This window comes from Chrysochloris asiatica, unplaced genomic scaffold (assembly GCF_000296735.1).
Source record: "Chrysochloris asiatica unplaced genomic scaffold, ChrAsi1.0 scaffold00278, whole genome shotgun sequence".
NCBI lineage: Eukaryota > Metazoa > Chordata > Mammalia > Afrosoricida > Chrysochloridae > Chrysochloris > Chrysochloris asiatica.
The window spans coordinates 198,884-220,456 of NW_006408796.1; positions in this window are offsets into that span (position 1 = coordinate 198,884).

A 21,573-nucleotide genomic window follows, 5' to 3' on the forward strand; every position below is an offset into this window, starting at 1 on the left:
GTTATCACTTGAAAACGTGTCCAAAATATGAAAGACAAAGTCTGACCATCCTGGCTTTGTAGTTTCTGAACAATACAGTGCAGATGAGAATATACCACCAGCATGCAAGGCATATGTACTTGTTTCAAACATCCACCAGTGCAAATACATTTCTAATGTGTTTGTCTACCACAAAAAAACAAAACAAAACAAAACAAAAAAAAAACTACTCTATTAAGTATTAGCAAACTTTGGTATAAAATGATTTTATATAAGTAACTAAATACCTTAGACATAGGTTCTCATGAGTTTGTATATACTTGACAGCAGCTGGTTAGGGATTGTAATGTTTACCAGCCACTTGGGAAGCCATGTTACATGTACTGTCAACTTTATTCCAGTGAGCTACTGATGTTGTTCCTCTTGGGGAACCTCAACAATTGTAAATAGGACTACCCAGGGTCACCATGATACTCCTTCAGGATTGTACATCTTTTGTGAAATTTAGGCATGTTGTTTATTTTCCTTTGAAAGGAGAAAGACTTGTGTGCTAGTGGCCAGGAGGCAGGCTTGCAGAATGTCCCCTTTGGTTGTTTAAATTATTATATATTCCTGAGTGTTTTTGTGTGCATTCCCCTCAAAAACAAAACAAAACAAAAACCCAGAGGGAATAGAAGCAAATACTGTTGAATGATAATGCCTGGGGGGAATTGTAATCATTGCAATGAAATGATGAGTGTAAAACTGATGTTCTCCCATGTAAACTATCACTCAATTCACAATAAAAACTTACAAAAAAAAGTATTATGATAGAAATGTTAAAAATTGTTGTAAGAGACATTCAGTTGTTTAAAGAAACTGCATTAAGCATGGAAAACATTGAGGTTAATGTACAAGTTTGCTATGGATGATAGATGTTCACTTCATTTGAGTACAAGTGGAATCTATGCAATCATTAATATATTCTGCTATACCTGGATTAATGCCTCGGACCAAATGAATACGTCAATACAGAAACTCAAGGACAAAGACGTCTTGCTTTCTAACGTAGAATCTGATAGTTCATCGATTTTTTTCAGCTGTGATATTAAGAGGTATGGCTGAAGTGATTCTTGTAGTTTAGCCTCATATTGTTGCCTGAGATCCTGTAGACTGTAGCCTAAATGTTACTTCAGACACATTAAACAGATGTGATCACATTCCTCGCAGACAGATTAATCAGTGTAACTGACAGAATGGAGTACTCTTGGGAAAGCTCACCAGAAAGTAAGGTAGTGTAGGATCAAAGGATGAGCATTGTGGGGGATTATCACTTTTATTGACTTTCTAAAAGCCACAGTTTGAGTAAATTGATTTACTCTATTCTCTTCTTTGTTTTCAATTGGATTGTTTTTTTTTGTTTTTATCTTTATCGTTCACTTCCCCTGCTTGCTCTAAGGTTTCATTTCTTCTTGTCTTTTTTTAATTTCTTATGGTACAAGGTACAAGGCTAGATTATTGATCTGAAACTTCTCTTTGTTTCTAATATGAACATTTAATGTTAGACATTCTCACTTAACAATTGTTTAACTGTCCACCATCATTTTTAATATGTTCTATTTAAATTGTCATTCAGTGCCAAATATTTTCTAATTCTCCTTGAGACTTCTTTGGCCTGTGAGTCATTTAAAAGTGTGATGTTTAGTTTCAAACTATTTGGATCTTTACCAGATTGGATTATGGCATTGATTTTTAATTTAATTCCATTGTGGTAAGAGAAGGTACTTTCTATGGTTTCAAATCATTTGAGTTTGCTATGAAGTGTTATAGAACAGAATATGATAAATCTTGTTGAGTAGTGCCTATTGTTTTGTATTATTTTGTCTTTTATATTTCAAAAGAAACTTCTGAGAAGGTTATTTGGAAATTTTTTAAATTTACAAAAATTTCCTAAAGGTAGAACATGAAATTTGTGTATACTCTTCGTCTAACTTCCTCAAATTATATTATTACCTAACCACAGCATATTTTTCCGAATTCAGAAATTAACATTAATATTATAGTACTACTTCCAATACTTACCTGTCAGTTTGCCATTCTGTGGTGGTTTGTGCATTGCTATGATGTTGGAAGTTATGTCACCTGTATTTTAAATACCAGTAGGACAATCCATGGAGTTCTTGTGTGGCACGAGGTCGGTTTGTCCCACAAGGTCAGCATTTCAAATTCACCAACTACTCCTCAGAATTCCTATACAGGGTTGCTATGAGTCAAAACTGACTCAATATCACTTAACAACAACAGAGTAACCCATAAGAGTAATGGTGCCGTGCAATGGAATAAAGCATTGGACTGCAACATCAATTTGAATGAAAAAATCGGCAGCAAACTTACCAGCCTCTCCTTGAAAGTTATACAGGGTTGCTATGACTCTGAACCAACTCCGTGACACTTGACAATAAGAGTGACCCATGGTGGACAGGTTTCAGCTGAGCTCCCAGACTAAGAAGGAGAGGCAGACCAATTCTGAAAGATTAGCCATTGAAAATCGTATGAATTGTAGTGAAGTCTTGTCTGATATAATGCTGGAAGATGAGCTTTTCCTGTTGGAAGACAATCAAAATATGATGGGAACAGCTGCCTCCTCAAAGTACAGGGAACTTTAATGATATGGATGGAGAAAAGCATTAAGACATGTCAGTTGCTAATTGGGTGCAACTTAAAATGAAAAGATATGGCTACAAGCATCCATTAATTATCAGAACGTGGAATGTATGAAGCATGAATCTAGAAAAATTGAAAGTCATCAAAAAATGAAATGGAACAGGAAAAGCATGATTCCCTAGGCATAGTTGTTGATAATTTTCATTGGTTCAGACACATACAGCTATCCTGTATAGGGTTTCCAAGGAATTGCTGGTGATTTGGTACCATTGACCTTGCAGTTAGCAGTCCAGTGTTTATCCTACATACAGCATCACACTAAAACCCCATCCTAGCCTTTGTTGTTGTTAAGTGCTGTTAACAACACTTAGTTAGTTCTGACTTGTAGCAGGGTTGTATAGGGTTACAGAAGCTTTAAATCTTTGTGGAAGCAGAAAGCTTCATCTCGCTCCTGTGCAGCATCTGGTGGGTTTGAACCATCAACATTGTGCTTTGTAGTCCAGTGCTTATCCTACAGGACCACCATGCTCCTAGCTGAAAATGGACTGGTATTGGCCATTTTGAATCAGACAAAATTATTGTTTACTAGGTCAAATAATTAAAAAAACAGAGAAGAAAGACAAGACAAAAATGGATGCCAGAAGAGACTATGAAAGTTGCTCTTGAAGGCAGAGAAGATAAAGCAACTGTAAGATATCTTGAAGTTAAAGAACTAAACAGAAAAATTTAAAGAATATCTGTGGTACCTTGAATTTACTTGATGGGGTTTTCCTATCCAAAGTCTTCTTAATCCCCACCAAGTGATTCGGTGGTGGTAGTGGTTATGCAATGTAGACTCAGTTCTGTATTGGGTTTCTGAGACTGTAAATCATTACAGGAGCAGAAAGTCTTATCTTTCTCCCATAGAACAACTGGTAATTTCAAATTGCTGACCTTGAATTTAGAAGATGACATATTGCATTAGGCAAATCTGCTGCACAAGACCTTTTTAAAGTGTTGAAGAGCAAAGATGTCAGCTTGAGGACTAAGGTGTACCTGACCCACTGGACAGTGAATAAGGAAGACCGTAGAAGAATTGATGCTTTTGAGTTATGGTGTTGGGAGAGAATATTGAAAGTGCCATGCGCTGTCAAAAGAACCAATAGCTCCATTTTGGAAGAAGTGTAGCCAGAGACCAAGATGGCCAAACTTCGTCTCTCATACTTTAGTCATATTGTCAGGAGGGAACAGTCACTGGAGAAGGATATCATGTTTGGTATGGTGGAGGATCAGAGAAAAAGCGGAAGACCCCCAATGAGATGGATTGGCCAAGTGGCAGCATTGATGAACTCAAGTGTGGCAACAATAGTGAGGTTGGCCCAGGATCGGGCAGTGTTTCCTTCTGCTGTGCATAAGGTCTCTATGAGTCAGTACTGACTCAATGGCACCTAACAACAACAACAATTCATAATCACTATGCTACCAGCGATTGGGTGGTGGTGGTAGTATGCCGTGGAGTTGGTTATGACTCACAGTGACACTATATAGGGTTTCTGAGACTATAAATCTTTACAGGAGCAGAAAGCTTCATCTTTTTCCTGTGGAACTGCTCGTAGTTTTGAACTGCTGATATTGAAGTTAGCAGTCTGACTCATAACCACTACGCTACCAGAGACAAGTAAATGACCATGACTCAAGGCTTGGATTGAATAGTTTTGCCCTCCAGTTAAGTTTAAAAGGAGGCATCTCAGAAGCAGAGAAGAAAGATCCCAGGACCATAAAGAAGGAAGAGCATGTGTGACACATGAGATCCCTACCTAGAAAATCAGCAACTGCAGAGAAAATGTCATGGAGAGACAGAGCAGCTTCAGCCTCTGGGCCTGTGGAATGAGTAAAGTCTTGTGACAGGAAACTGGCTTGAAGAATGTTTTCTTTGGGAATTCACAAACTGGCTAGAAGAACTTTGTAACACTTGCTCCGTCAAGGCATCACATGGCTGAGAGGCTGAAAACAAGAGTAATACGTGGCTGCAGTATTGGAGACAAGAGGAAATCCTGACTGGAGAACTGCTGTATCCTCAGTTTGTTTGGATCTTGAATTGTACCCTGTGCACTTCCATAATGATTCCATAATTGTATTGTTATGAGTTCTGTGTGGCCACTGAAATGAATTATCAATTCCAGTTGTGAAGCCAAGAGTGCAGTGGGAGGAATGGTTGGTGCCATAATAGGATAAAGTCAGTTGTAGGGTGGAAGAATGTCTGATCCCACTTCCTAGAAATCAGGCTTGGGCTGATTTTGAGTTTGATTCTCTTTCTCCCTTGTGAAACCAGGGGATGTCAGCCAAGGCTCCCATGTGGTTATTGTAGCAGCTAAGGTAGACAAGGCCAAGTATTATAATGAAATGTGCGAAGACCTGGAATTAGCAAACCAAGAAGGAAGAACACACTCAGCATTTCTCAGGCTGAAAGTTCTGAAGAAAATAATCAATGGAAAAAATATTCAAGCCTCTGATTGTAATATTGAAGGATTCTATGGGAAAATAATGAATGATGCAGAAAGCATCAAAAGAAGATGGAAGAAATACACACAATCACTGTTTCAGAAAGAAATAGTCAGTGCACAACCATTTCAAGAGCTAGCATATGACCAAGAACTGAAGTACTGAACAAAGAAGTCCATCTTCTATATTGAAAGTTGAAGGCATTTGTGATCAGCTAGGCTCCAGGGATCAATGGAATGCAAATTGAAATATTTCATCAAACAGATGTAACAACCAGAGGAGCAGTGGCAACAGAGATGGAGGCAGAGATGATGGCATGGAGAGATAGTGCTGCTGAGAACTCTAGACTCATGGAAAGAGAAAAGCTGTGTGCTGACGGACAGGAGGCAGGCTTGCAGAATGTACCCTTTCATTGTTTAAACGATTATATATTCCTGTGCATTTTGTGTCAAAAGAAAACAAAAACAAAACAAAAAAACAAACAAAAAAACAACAGGGAGAATAGAAGAAATTACTGTTAATCGATGATACATGGAGGGGGTTATAATAATTGCAATGAAACAAAATACAATTGATTGAGTGCAAAATCAATGTTCTCCCAAGTAAACTATCACTCAAATCACAATAAAAGCATTAGAAAGAAAGAAAGAAAGAAAGAAAGAAAGAAAGAAAGAAAGAAAGAAAGAAAGAAAGAAAGAAAGAAAGAAAAAGAGAAAGAGAGAGAGAAAGAAAGAAAGAAAAGAAAAAGAGAAAGGAATGAAGGAAGGAAGGAAGATAAAGAAATGAAGACATGTATCACTGGAGTTATTCACTCATCTATGCCAAGAAATTTGGAAGAGATCCATATTTGTTCCCATTCCAAAGAGAGGTGACACAATACAATGTATTGAAAAAACATTAACTCAATTTTATGAGATTCTTTAGTCATATTTTGTTTGAATTTTATGTATCTGTGTGAACTGCCCAAAGGAGCCATGCTTTTCTTAGAATTTCTTGTGGGTTGTGTGCATGAATACCATAGAGATGAATTGATTGTCTGATAACTTATCAAGAATGAAAGATAGTATGGAACAAGTTTCTTACCTATCAAGTTACTTTCCCCCTCTTCCTCATCACCATTCTTTGAAAGTGAACCTTGAAGTCCAGTCCATGTTCAAGTGTGTCTATTGATGGGGGTTAGAGTGAATAAGCACCATCTCCTGGAGGAGGATGTGTCTGCATGTTTTATTTGTGTGTGTAAAGTCTGTACATATTTCTGTCTTTTAATTTATCTCCATGTTTAATCAATATATAATTTTGTAACAAGGCATTTCCCAACACAGAAATGTTCAGTCCTCAGACCTGTGTGATACCATTTTTCAGCAGCACCATCTGCATTATCAGTTGTAGAACAGACTTTTTGATCCACAATGTTTCCAGTGACTGGTCTCGGGAAACAGTTCCTTTAGATTTCCTTCATAGTCTGACATAGTCTGTAAACTCTGCTGAAATCTGTTTGCTATCACAACATCACAAAAGCCTGCACTGACCCTTAGACAGAAAGAGAGTTTTTATTATGTAACTCTGCTGCAGAGTTTTCAAATTATACCACTTTTGGAGATGATGGAGATGGTGGTGGTGGTCTTATGTGTCATCACATAGGTTCCGACTCAGCGACCCTGTATAGGGTTTCAGAGGCTATAAATCTTTACTGGATCAGAAAGTCTCATCTTTCTCTAGCAGAGTGACTGCTTGAGTAGAACTACTGACCTCACAGTTGTACAACTTGTAATCCATTGTGCTACCAGGACTCCTTGGGAAATTAATGAAAGAAAAATAAATAAATATGAGTAATCTTACCACTATACAGATCGTTTTTAGTGTTTATTTCCCATTCCAATCTGCCTGCTATTGTTTATATTTCAGAGTTTCTTGTTAGTTGCAAACAGAAGAAATACGACAGAGAAGTCTTATTCCATCTTTGCTTGTATTGTATATGTTTTGACTTTTTAACATTTTTCGTTTGTGCCTGACACAGATACTATGCTTACATTTGGAAACTTTTACCATTTTTCATTTTGTGAAAGAAAGTGAAAGAAATGATTGGACTAAATTCTTTGGAAACTGTTTTACCAAGTTATATTGAAGACTTACAATTCCTAAATTTACTTCATGATGGTATTTTCTATCACAAATGTTTTAGTATAGAACTTCCGACGCTGCACAGAGCCTCTGCAATAAAGATTGCTGTTGCTGTTTTTGTTAAGAGCCGTCAAGTTGATTCTGACCCATAGCGACCCTGTATAGGGTTTCCAAATAGCAGCTGGGGAGCTTGACCCACTGACCTAACAGTTCAAAAGGCTTTGCAGTGTGGTGCATGAACCCACAGCACCACACCAGGACTCCACATTAAAGATACAAGAAAGCAAATGAAACAGGTAACAGATGATAATTCTGGAGTCCTGCAATTCAGAGGAAAGAAAAGAGAAGAGGATTGAATACAGACTAGAAGAAGTAGCTGAACAAAGGCTGTTAGAAAGGAGACAGACAGGGGAACTGATGGTTGTACTGACTTAACATGGCCATCTTAAACTAGTGTGAGCAGCATTAGATCCAGCAGTTACCTGACAGTGCAGATACATACCAGTGACTGGTGACAAGAAAGGTGCAATTCAGCTCTGATTTCTCTGCAGAAACCATGGAATTAAGGAAGTAATGAGGTGGCATATATGAAACTCTGAAAGAAAATAATGGTCAACCATGAATCAAATAGCCAGCAAAATTGTCCCTCAAAAATGATGGGGACATTTGAACATTTCCAGATAAACAGAAATTAAAGAAATAATGCACTGCACTACAAAGCCGGTTTTAACTGCAACGTCTGTGGTTCAAGCTCACCAGCTGCTCCTCAGAAACCCATACAGGGTTGCTATGGGTCAGAACTGACTTAATGGCACTTAACAACAATAACAACAACAACAATATTAACTTTACAAAGATTGCTAAAAGGAGTTCTTTGGACATAGAACCAACAACAGTAGAAAACAATTTAAGATTAATATCCATGACATTAGAACTCTAAAGTCAATCCAGACAGAATTAACCAAAGTAAAACAAATCTACAAGACTGAAAATAGGGAACCAGGGATATTGATTTACAATGAAGACAACCACAAAGCAAAGGAAAACATGTAGTTACAGAGCTTCCAAATGTCAAGGAAGTCAAGCAAAATTCAGGATAAAACAGGTTCCTGGTTTAAACTAGTAAGTAAATTAGTAAACTATAGTGTAATTTCAGAGATAATTAATAAACCTTCTGATAAAAGAAAAAAGAAGTGGAAAATCATGAAATATTTATTAAAAATTGAAATGACAGCAGTGAAGAAACCCATACACAAAATGAACTCATCACAGAAAATTATGTGAAGCATGGAATCCAGCAACAATCCAAAATCATACAGCAAAATGATAGCAATAGATTTCTATCTATTGATAGATTACACTGAATGCAAATGGATTAAATGCACCAATCAAATGACTGGAGCGTCCAGAATGGATAAGAAAACAGGATGCATCAATGTGCTGTCCTCAAGAGACACATCTTACACACAAAGGCAAAACTGTCTAAAATTGAAAGTATAGTAATCAAGCTAGCAGCAATAAAAAATCAGCAAGATGGCAATCTTAAACATTAAATAAAATATATACAAAATTTTTCAAGAATTTTGGGGACAAAATAGCTCTAGGTTACAATTAGGAAGCAATAGAAGATCTTAAAAACATAAATTTTGAATAAAGCTACCTGAACAACTGAAACAAGAGATCCATGTTTGTGCCTGTTCCAAAGAAAGCTAATTGAACACAATACTGAAATTATTAAAGATTGCCAAATTATATTCTAAACAGGTAATATTTTTCTGAAGACAATTAAAAACAACCTACAACAATTCATCAACATGAAAATGCAGAAATTCAAGATAAATTCAGATGAGCATGTGGAACCAGAGATATCATTGATACTATCAGATAGATCTTGGCTGAAAGCAGAGAATGCCAGTAAAACACATACCTGAATTTCACAGACTGTGCATAGGCATTTGACTATGTGTATCATTAATTAATTATGAAATATATTGCCAGGAATGGGAATTCCAGAACAGTTTATTATATTCATGGGGAAACTGCATAGATTTACAGTGAGTTGCTCAAACAGAACAAGGGGTTACTGCGTGGTTTCAAATCAGGAAAGGTGTGTTTCATGGTTGTAGTCTCTCTCCATACTTATTCAAACTACATGCTGGACAATCTATCCCAGAACCTAGTCAATATGAAGAAGGGCAAGGCATCAACTTTGGGGATGACTCATTAACAATCTGTTACCTGTAAATGATGTCATCTTGCTTGCTGGAAGAAAAAGACTTGACACACTCACTGATAAATATCAAAGTCTTTAATATGGATTATACATAAACTTAAAGAAAATTTAAATCTCCACAACTGGACCAGTAAGCAATAGCATGCCAAATAGAAAAAAGAAATGAATTTACCAAGATTTTATTTTACTTTGGCCCATAATCAAGCCAATGAAAGCAGCAATCAAAAAATCAATTGCATTAGGCAAACCTGCTGGAAACAACCTCTTTGAAGCATTAAAGATATCATTTTGAAGACTAAGTTGTGCCTGGTTCAAGCCATGGCATTTTCAATCTCCCCATATGCATGTGGCATCAGGATTGGAGAAAGACTCATTAAAAACCTGCGATATGCAGATGATACAACCTTGCTTGCTGAAAGTGAAGAGAACTTAAAAGACTTACTGATGAAGAGCAAAGACCACAGCCTTCAGTATGGATTGCATCTCAATATAAAGAAAACAAAAATCCTCATCACTGGACCAATACACAACATTCTTATCAAAAGAAAAAAAGATTGAAGTTGTCAAGGACTTCATTCTTCTTGGATCAACTACCAACACTCATGGAAGCAGCAGTCAAGAAATCAAGTGACATATTGTATTAGGCAAATCTGCTGCATAAGTCCTTTTTAAAGTCTTGAAGAGTGAAGAGTAAAGGTGCACCTGACCCAAGCCATGGTATTTTCAATAACCTTATTAGCATGCAAAAGCTGGACAGTGAGTACGGAATACTATATAAGAATTGATGCTTTTGAGTTATGGTGTTGGAGGAGAATATTGAAAGTGCCATGTGTTGGAAGAATTACATTCAGAGTGCTCCTTGGAGGCCAGGATGACCAAACTTTGTCTCTCCTACTTCAGACATATTGTCAGAAGGGACCAGTCGCTGTAGAAGGATATCATGTTTGGTGAGGTGGAGGGTCAGAGAAAAAGAGGAAGACCCCCTGAGAGATGGATTGGCAAAATGGCAGCATCAATGGTCTCAAGCATGGCAACAATTGTAATGGTTGGCTCAGGATAGGGCAGTGTTTCATTGTGTTGTGCATAGGTTGGCTATGAGTCAGTATGCACTGATGGCACCTAACAACAACAACATATGCATGTGAAAGCTACACAATGAATAAGGAATGACATTGAATTATGGTGTTGATGAAGAATGTTGAATATATCATAGACTTCTGGAAGAATGAGCAAATCTGTATTGGAGGAAATATAACAAATTTTTCTTGGAAGTAAGGATGGTGAGACTTTATCTCATTTACTTTGAACATGTTATCAGGGGTGCTGTTCCTGGAGAAGGACATCATGCTTGGTGCAGTAGACATCAGTGAAAAGGAGGAAAATGTTTAACAGGATGCATTGGCACAGTGTGTGGAGCAATGGCCCAAATCATAGCAATGCCTTTTAGGATGGTACAGGATTTGGCAGTATTTTACTCTGTTGGACATAAGGTTTCTAAAAGTCGGAACCGATTAAACAGCACCATAACAACAACTACAGGATAAGTTCACATTGAATATGTATTTGTTTCTTTTCTGAAAAATGTTTTTTTTTCTTTTTTATCACACATTACACACAAAAGCATATACATCATTCCAATATTTGAATTCATAGAACATAAGAAATCAATAATCTGATCATGAGCAAATAAGACAGCAAAATTATGTTCCTGAGGTTTCAATAGACATGCATTGTCATCTTTTCTAAATAATCGATCCATGGTAAAAACATTCATCAACAGAAAGAACATTTTGTTAATCAAATTACTGGGAATAAATAAATATAACCTAAAAGAGATTAGGGAGTCCACAGAATATGAATGCTTATTAGACAGTCAGCATGAGTACAAACTTAAGAACCATATAGCTCAACATTTTACAGCATAACATTTTAAAAAATATTTCCAAATAGCACTATATTTCTACAAAATTTGCAGTTATTTTTTTCTGAAATTTATGTTTATATATATCATAATTTTAATTGATTTTCATTTTACAGAATTTTAATATCACATGTTTTATGCAGAGGAATGTTTTAACTATCATAATAATAAAATACTTCTTTAATTATACATAAGCATAAAGGGATATGTATACTCATGCTAATTATAAAATGACTGTTTAATTAAAAATAAAATTATGAATACAGGCATATGCATTAATATAGTCACAAACACAAACAGTAGATAGATAACTAATATGAGCATTAGTCAGAATATACTTCCTGAAAATTCATTAACTTTTATTATCTTAAAATGGGTTTTTATTTATGGCAAACTAATATCTTCCTGCATACTTGGAATACTTTGGGTCACTAATACTTTGAGTTCTATATTTATTTCCTAATTAGAGAAAAACTACGGAATGGGTATGCTACCATTTTAACCAGCTGCTTATGATCATCTCAAATGCGACCCTTTGAAATACAAACTTAACCAGTTTCTTTTCTTTTTAAAAGTGAATGCTTTCGTTTGTGACAAGGCACAACATTCCAAATGAAATGAATAAACTATTTCTAACATGTGAATTGTGGTTGTTAGCTATCATCTACTCAGCTTTAACTCAGGGCTCTCTGACTCATGGTGACCCCATGTGTAACAGATGAAACCATTGGCCACTCTTGTATCATCCAGGTGACTGTTGGTATGTTCTAATTCCTGCGGTTGCCAGTGTGTATTTTGAGTGCCTTTCAAACTAGGAAGCTCATCTACCAGCAATTCATCACAGCCATCCTATATTAAATGGTGCCTCTTCAAATGATTGAACATCAACTCATTCTTTTTGTTTCCTTCCAGTGCTTCCTGCATCATTAATAATGTTGCCACTGAATCCTTCATTATTTCAAGTTAAGACTTGGATTGTTTTTCTTCAAGACTTTCACCTTGAGAAATGCTGAGCCTATTCTTCACTTTTGATTCCCTTACTTGAATTTTTTGCTGATTTTATTATAAGAATTTGGTAAGCCTTGATGAACTTTCCTTTCAGCTCTTTTACTTCATTAGTCACTTTAGTTTTTCTGTTTTCAAGAACAAGTTTCAGAGTCTCTTCTAACATCCATTTCATCTTTCCTTTCTTTACTGTCTTTTTAATGATATTTTTCTGTATTCCTGTGTGAGGTTATTGATATCACACCACAACTATTCTGGTCTTCAGTCATTAGTGTCTAATGCATCAAATCTGTGATTGCTATACCTCTAAATTCAGATGTTATATGTTAGAGGTCATATTTTGGCTCTCAAAGACTTCTTCAATTTTATTCAGCTTTGATCTGAGCTTCCATAGGAGCAATTGATGACCCATAATCAGCCTCTGGCCTTATTTTTCCTTATGTTCTTCAATTGTTTCACAGTCTCTTACCACAGATGTAGTCATTTTGGTTTCTGTGTATTTTATCTGGTGAGGTTCATGTTTATCTGTTGTTATTGTTGTTAGGCTGAGTCATTTCCTACTCATAGTGACCCTATGCCCAACATAACTACACTCTGTCTGGCCTTGTGCCATCCTCACAAGTGTTGCTGTGTTTGAGTCCATTGCTGCTGTCACTGTGCGAATTCATCTTGTTGGGTAACCCTTTTTTCACTGACCCACTACTTTTTTAAGCATGATGGTCTTCTCCAGGGACTGGTGACTTTTGATAATATGTCCGGAGTATGAGAGACAAAGTCTGGTCATCTTGGAATTCTAAGCAGCATTCTGGTTGTACTTCTTCCAACACAGATTTGTTTGTTCTTCTGGCAGTCCATGTTACCTTTAAAATCCTTCCCCGACATAATATATAATAACTCAAATTCATGAATTCTTCTACAGTCTTCTTTATTTATTGTCCAACTTTCACATACATATGAAGTTATTCAAAATACCATGGCTGTGTTAGGTACACTTTAGTACTCAAACTTTGGACTTTAAAACTTTAAAAAGGTCCTGTGTAACAGATTTGCCTAATGTGATATGAGTGTTGATGATGGATAAGAAGAGCATAAAGAAGTCTTGAACAACTTCAAAGTTTACTCCATTTTTTTTTTTTTTTTCAACTCATTTATTTGAAAATCCGGTTAGGGACTTGTGTTTCTTTTCTTGCGTACATGACTGACGATGCCTTGCATTGCCATGACACCTGCAAAGGCAACCACAGCAACCATTGTTTTAAAGGTGATGTCTTCAGTGGTTCTGTGTCCTTTAGAGTCCCCAAGATCTCTCAGTGAAGAGCCATCTGACAACAAGAGGATGGGTCCTGGAAGGCTTACTGTTGTTCTCTCTGCTTCTGTGTCTTCTTCTGTGGCACCTGTGGCTCACCTTCTCCTAGATGATTCAGGACAAGTCACAGAACACAAAGGGGAATCCAGAGAGAGTCTTTGACAGATGAAGGCACTGAAATGGAAGTAGATCAAGCTAGAGAGCACTTGGGTCCTGGTGACAAAGGTAAATGTCTTCACTTCAAACCTCTGATAGTGATGGGAATGGGTCACAGAGGAGTCAGCCTGATGGAAGGTGGTTTGGTAGTTATCCAAGTTAAATTCACAGCCATCCACAACAATATTCCACTGGGGAAGAGAGGTTGGGTCCATGGTAGCTGTTGCCCAACAGTCATCTATGAGCAGCTTGATGTTGGGGTCAGTCCTGTTAAGCGCTCTCATTTCCATGTAGATTGGTTGGTGGAGTATCTTACAAAAGGGTACTCCTTATCCCCACGAGGTTGTCTGTAAGAGTTACCTGGGTAGGTTTGCAGGATCAAAGTTTTTAATTGGTCCAGTTGTGAGGATTTTGATTTTCTTTACGTTGAGGTACAACCCAAAGGAAGAATGATCATTATCTGTAAGTATTTTAAGCCTTATTCACTCTCACAAGCAAGGTATCATCTTTTGCATATTGAAAGTTGTTAATAAATCTTCTTCCAATCCTGATGCCACAGTCTTGTTCATATTATTCACCTTCTCAGATTTAATTGATATAGTGAAAAAATACAACCCTGGCACACACCTTTCCCAATTTTAAACATTGTGTCTCCTTTTTTCTGTTCGAATGATTACATTTTGGTCCATGTGCAGCTGCCTCATGAGCACAATTAAGTGTTCTTGAATACTTATTATGAGCGATGTTGTCCATACCTTGTCATGATTCACAAAGTGGAAAGCCATGTGTAGTTAATAAAGCACAGATAAATATTTTTCTTATTCTAGGATTTCAGCCAATATCAATCTACCATTAGCAATAATATCTCTCATTCTACAGCCTTGTCTGTTTCCAGTTTGAACCTCTGGCAAGTCCCTGTAAATGTACGGTTGAGGCAGCTATTTCTGAATTATCTTTAGCAAAATTGTACATGCATGTGAAAGCAATGGTGTTGTCTGATGATTTCTACAATCCATTGAGTCATCTCTCTTTTGAATGGGCAGAAATATGTTTTCTTCCAATCAACTGGCCAAGTAGCTGACTACCAAAATTATTGGCATAGATGGCTAGTATCTTTAGTACCACACCAGTTTTTTGAAGATTTCAATTTGTATCCCACAAATTCCTGGAGCCTTGCTCTTTGTTTATATTTGCTATTGTTGTTTTTGTTGTTAAGTGCTTTTGAGCTGATTCTAACTCATAGTAACCCTGAAAAGAGTTTCCCAGGAGCAGCTGGTGAATTTCAACTGCCAATCTTGCAGTTCAAACCGAACTTATGGTCCAGTGCATTATTCCACAGTGCATTATTCCAGTAGTTGCCATTAGTGTTGAAAAACATGTGTTGTTGATAAATAAGTCACTGGTCTTGAAAAATGCTATCATGCTATCTCCGGCATAATTTTTATCGTTAAGGCCATATTTCCAACTATGGATCCTTCATCTCTATTTCCAAATGTCTTATTTCCATCACCAGTAATTAACTATTCAACTGGATTGTGTGTTGGTTCAATTTCAGACTAAAAAAGTTGGTTGTTGTTGTTGTTGTTAAGTGCCGTCGAGTCGGTCCCGACCCATAGCGACCCTGTACAGGGTTTCCGAGGGTGTAAATCTTTATGGGAGTAGAAAGCCTCATCTTTCTCCCATGGAGCTGCTGGTAGTTTCGAACCGCTGACCTTAAGGTTCGCAGCCCGATTCGTAACCACTATGCTACCAGAGCTCCCAAAATTTAAATAATAGTAGAATTAATTGGTCTTCCTTCTTGCAGTATGAATATTATCTTATCATAGACACCAGTGTAGTTCAAGATAGATCTTGAGATGCTGCTTTTAACATTGAATGTGATGTCATGCCTATTCAATTTGTTGTTCCTGACGTCAAAAAGGGAAAAAACAAAAAAACACAACCTCGGCATTTTTCAAATGGAAAGAACTGAAGAAAACTTCAAGCTTCAGGTTGCAATATTTGTGGATTCTATGGGCAAAATATCAGATGGTGTTGTTGTTTGTTGTTAAGTGACATTGAGTTGATTCCAACCCATAGTGACCCTTTATAGGGTTTCCAAGGAGCAGCTGGTGAGCTTGAACTGCCAACCTTGCAGTTCAAATGGATTTGCAGTCTGGCACATTAACCCACAGAGCCATACCAGGACGCCATTGAATGGTGTAGGAAGCATAAAAAGAAGAAGGAAGGAATACATAGTCACTATGCTATAAATAATTAGTCAGTGCTCTGCAATTTCAAGTAGTAGCATATTATCAATAGTGTTTCAGCAAACTGATACAACATATTTCCAAGAAATTTGGAAAACATCTACCTGACCAACTAATTCAAGGAAATCTACGTTTGTTCCCATTCCAATGAAATGGTATGGGGAAATCTTTGAGAACTAGAATTAATATCACAAAGAAGTAAAATATTTCTGAAGATAATTGAAAAACAATTACAAAAGTACTTCCCCAAGGAACTACCAGAAATTCAAGCCAGATTCAGAAGAAGATCTATAATTGTTGACATCAGATGTATCTTTACTGAAAGCAGAAAATATCAAAAAGATGTTTATTTGTGATCTATTGATTATGCAAAAATGTTAAACTGTGTGGATCATAACTAACTATGAACAACATTATGAAGAGTGGGTATCCCAGAATGCTTAATCCAACTCACGTGGAACTGTGCAAAGGCCAATAGACACGGTTTGAATTGGACAAGGGGATATTGAATGTTTAAAATTAAGGAAAGCTATTCCCTAGAGTTGTATCCTTTCACCATAGCTATGTAATCTGTATGTTGAGCAAAAAATCCAAGTAGCTAAATTATATGAAGAAGAACATGGCATCAATATTGGAGAAAGATGAATTAGCAATCTGAGATATGTATATGAGAAAACCTTGCTTTTTGTAAACAAAGAGAACTTAAATACTTACTGATGAAGATTAAGGGCTACAGAATTCAATGTGGACTGAACCTCTATGTAAAGAAAACAAACATCTTCACAACTGGACCAATACATATTCATGAGAATTGGAGAAACATTAAAATTTTAAGACTTCATTTTGTTTGGAAAACCTTAGAAGAACTGATGCATTTGAGTTGTGGTGTTTTTGAAGAATATTCAAAGTACCATGGACTTGCAGAAGTACAAACAAATCTGTCTTGGAGGAAAGATAGCCAGAATTGTTCTTAGAAGTGAGGGTGGAGACTTCTTCTTTCATTCCTTGGACATATTGTCAGGGGAGATACATTTCTGGAGAAGGACATTATGCTTGGTGAAGTGTTGTTGTTGTTGTTGTTAAGTGCCGTCGAGTCGGTTCCGACCCATAGCGACCCTGTAGGATCAATGAAAAAGAGGAAGCCTCACAAAAAGATGGACTGACAAAGTGGCAGCAACAATGGGCTCAAACATAAAAATTGTGAGGATGGCACAGGATCCATCAGCATTTAGTTCAGTTGTGCATAGGGTTGCTATGCATTGGAATGGACTTGAAAGCATCTAGCTACAACAAGAAGTAAGGGAATGCTTTGCTTCTCAGCCATTTTAACAGAGATTATATGTTTGGGAGGCCTGAGCTGTTAGTGACTTGGATATGTTAGAAAAGAACATTATAGACAGAAGGAGAGTAAACACATGAATTATTTTGTAGGTATGCATTTTCTACTTTAGTGGATTAGTATGTTGTCAGTGTTGTAAGGAAGGGTAAATGAGGCAGAGATTGGTATAAATTCAGAGAGGAATCTACGGAGTAGATTATGTTGGGCCTTGTAATACTTGACAAGTAATTTAGTTTTTATTCTGAGTGACAAAAGAAAGCATTTGAAAGATTTAAGCAAATGACTGACAAAAGGTTTATAGCTATCACACTGGCTGTTTCTAGGACTGAACGTTAGTAAGAATAAGCTAGATATTTTACAAACAGATAAATGAAAACATTTTAGTTAGATACGTTGATACTGATTTCCGTGGCAGCTGTTTCTCATGCTCACCAATATTTTTGTGTATTCTTTCTTGTTGTAATATAGTATACATTTTTCAGTCTCACTTTCAGTTATCATGGCCATGTAACTGACTCTGGAAAACAGATTCAGAGATCTGAGGATTTTTATATCTAGCAGCTAGTGAAAGGGAATGCTATCCCAGGAAATTATTGCTTTGCAATGGTGTGCTGCCTGTATAAAAATGTAAGATAATTTCTTAATAATAATGTTGGGCTGAGAAACTGTGGGTCTGTGCTATGAAAGGAGATTGTTTAGAGTCAAACCTTGTGATATCTAAACCTGTATCATTGGGTGAAGAGATTGGAAGGAGCCAAAATATTACTAAGTACTGTTTTATTTTTCTTTAGCAAGTTTCAATGAATAATAAAGAAACAAAGGTGAAAATATTTTTAAAATATAGATTAAAAGTAATAACTGGAGACTTCAATGCCTAAGAACTTCATAATCAGAAAGGACAAGTGCTATTTCTTGTTAATTGTCATCAATTTGACCTTGACTCATGACAACCTCATGTATGGCAATCAAAATATTGTGTGACCCAGTGCCATCTTAATGATAATTAATTTGTATGTTTGAGTCCATTGTTGTAGCCACTGTGTCAATCCATTTCACTGAGATATTCCCTTACTTTATTATTCCTCTACTTTTTAGTACCATCCCACCACTTGTCTGTCAGTCTGTCATATTGTGGTGGCTAGTGAGATGCTGTGATTCTGGAAGTTACGCCACTGGAAATTTAAATACCAGCAGGGTCACCCCTGGAGGACAGGTTTCAGGTGAGTTTCCAGACAAAGACAGACTAGGAAGAAAGAGTGACAAACTACTTCCGAATATTTAGTCACTGAAAAACTTATGAATAGCAGAGAAACACTGTCAGATATAGTGCCAGAATATGAGCACCTCAGGTTGGAACACACGCAAAATGCAACTGGGGAATAGCTGTCTACTCAAAATACAGTTGACTGTGATGACACAAATGGAGTAAAGCCCATGAGAGAAAAGTCCACAGAACCTTCATTTGCTGATGGGACACAGCTCAAAATGAAGAGAAACAGCTGTAACATCCACTAATAATCAGAACATGGAATATACGAAGTATGAATTTAGGAAAATTAGAAATCGTCAAAAATGAAATGGAACACATAAACATTGATATCTTAGGCAATAGTGAGCTGAAATGGACTGGTATTGGCAATTTTGAATCTGACAACCACATGGTTTACTATGTTGAGAATGACAAATTGAAGAAGAATGGTGTTGCATTCATTGCCAAAAACAACATACTCAGATCAGTCATGAGTTACAATGCTGTCTGTGACAGGGTAATATTCATGCGCCTACAGGGAACACCAGTTCATACCACTATTATTCAAATTTATGCATCAACCACTAAACCCTGTAGGAATGAAATAGAAGAATTTTACCAACTTCTTCAATATGAAATTGATCAAACATGCAATCAAGATGTATTGATCATTAGTGGTGATAGGAATGAAAAGGTTGGGAGTAAAGAGAAAGTATCAGCAGTTGGAATATATGGCCTTGTTGATAGAAATGATGCTGGAGATCATGTTATAGCATTCTGTAAAACCAATGATTTGTTCATTTCAAATACCTTCTATAGACAGATAAGAGCGTACTATACACATGGACCTCATCAGATGAAATACATAGGAAAGAAATTGAATGCATCTGTGGAAACAGTGGATGGAAAAACTCCACATCATCAATCAAAACAAGACCAGAGGAAGATTGTGGAACAGACCATAAATTGTTCATATGCAAATTTAAACTGAAGCTGAAAAAAATGAAAAAAAGTCCACAAGAACAAAAATATGACCTTGAAAATATCCCATCTGAATTTAGGGATCATCTGAAGAACTGGTTTGATATATTAAACACTAATGTCCAAAGACCTGAAGAGTTGTGCAATGACATCAAGAACAGGAAGAAAGCATAAAGAACATCATACAGGAAGAAAGCATAAAGTCCTTAAGATGACAATAAAGAAGGAAAAGGTCAAAATGGATGTCAGAAATGCACTGAACCTTGCTCTCCAGCATAGAGATGCTAAAACAAATGGAAGAAATGAGGAGGTACAAGAACTGAACAGAAAATATCAAAAATCAGCTCGAGTAGTCAAAGTCAAATGTTACAATGAAATGTGCAAAGATTTAGAGTGAGAACACCAAAAAGAAAGAATACATTCAGCATTTTTCAAGCTGAAGAAAGTGAAGAAAAAATTAATCATTGACTTTCAATATTGAATGATTCTCTAGGCAAATTATTGAATGATGCAGAAAGAAGCAAGAGGAGACTGAAGGAATACACAGAGTCATTGTACCAAAAGGAAATGGTTGATGTGCAACCATTTCAAGAGGTAGCATATAATCAAGATCGAATGATACTGAAGGAGGAAGTCTAAGTTGCATTGAAGGAATTGTCAAAGAACTAGGCACCAGGGATTGATGAAAAAAAAAAAAAAAAATTGAAATCTTTCAAGAAAGTGAGGCGGCACAGGAAGCACTCACACATCTATGCCAAGAAAATTGGAAGACATCTATCTGGCATACTGACGGGAAGAGATCTGTATTTGTGCCTATTACAAAAAGAGGTGACCCAATGGAATGCATAAATCATCAGACAATATCTTAGATATGCCATGCAAGTAAAGTTTTACTAAAGGAAATTCAGAAACAGATTCAAGCTTACATTTACAGACAGTTTCCAGAGGTTCAAGCTGCATTCAGAAGAGGCTGTGGAATGAGGAATATTATTGTTAATAGCTGATGGATCTTGGCTGAAAGCAGAAAATATCAGAAAAATGTTTACCTGTGCTTCATTGACTTCTCAAAGGCTTTCCATTTTGTGGATCATGACAAGCTACGGACAACATTGTGAAGTATAAGTATTCTGGAACTCTTAATTTTGCTCATGAGAAATCTGTACAAGGACTAAGAACCAGTTATTCAAACAGAACATAGGAACAATGAATGGCTTAAAATTAAGTAAGGTGTGCGACAGGTTTGTATTCTTTCACTATATTTATTCAACTGTATGCTGATCTAATAATCCTAGAAGCTGGGTTAGATGAGGAAAAACATGGCATCAGTATTATAGGAAGACTCAGTAACAACCTGCGATATGCATATGATACAACCTTGCATGCCGAAAGTGAAGAGAACTTAAAATATTTACTCTTGAAAATCACAGAGACAGCCTTCAGTATGGATTGCATCTCAATGTAAGGAAAACAAAAATCCTCACCACTGGACCAATAAACAACAGTCTTATCAATGGAGAAAAGATAGAAGTTGTCAAGGACTTCATTCATCTTGGATCAACTATCAACACTCATGGAAGCAACAGTTAAGAAATGAAACGATATATTACATTGGGGAAATCTGCAGCACAAGACCTTTCTGAAGTGTTGAAGAGCAAAGATGTCATCTTGAGGACTAAGGTATGCCTGACCTAAGCCAAGGTGTTTTTAATAACCTAATATGCTGAACAAGTAATACGAGAAGCTGGGTTCTATGAAGAAAAACATGACGTTAGGATTGGAGGAAGACTCATTAACAACCTGCGATATGCAGATGATACAACCTTGCTTGCTGAAAATGAAGAGGACTTGAAACATTTACTGATGAAGATCAAAGAACACAGCCTTTGGTATGGGTTGCATCTCAATGTCAG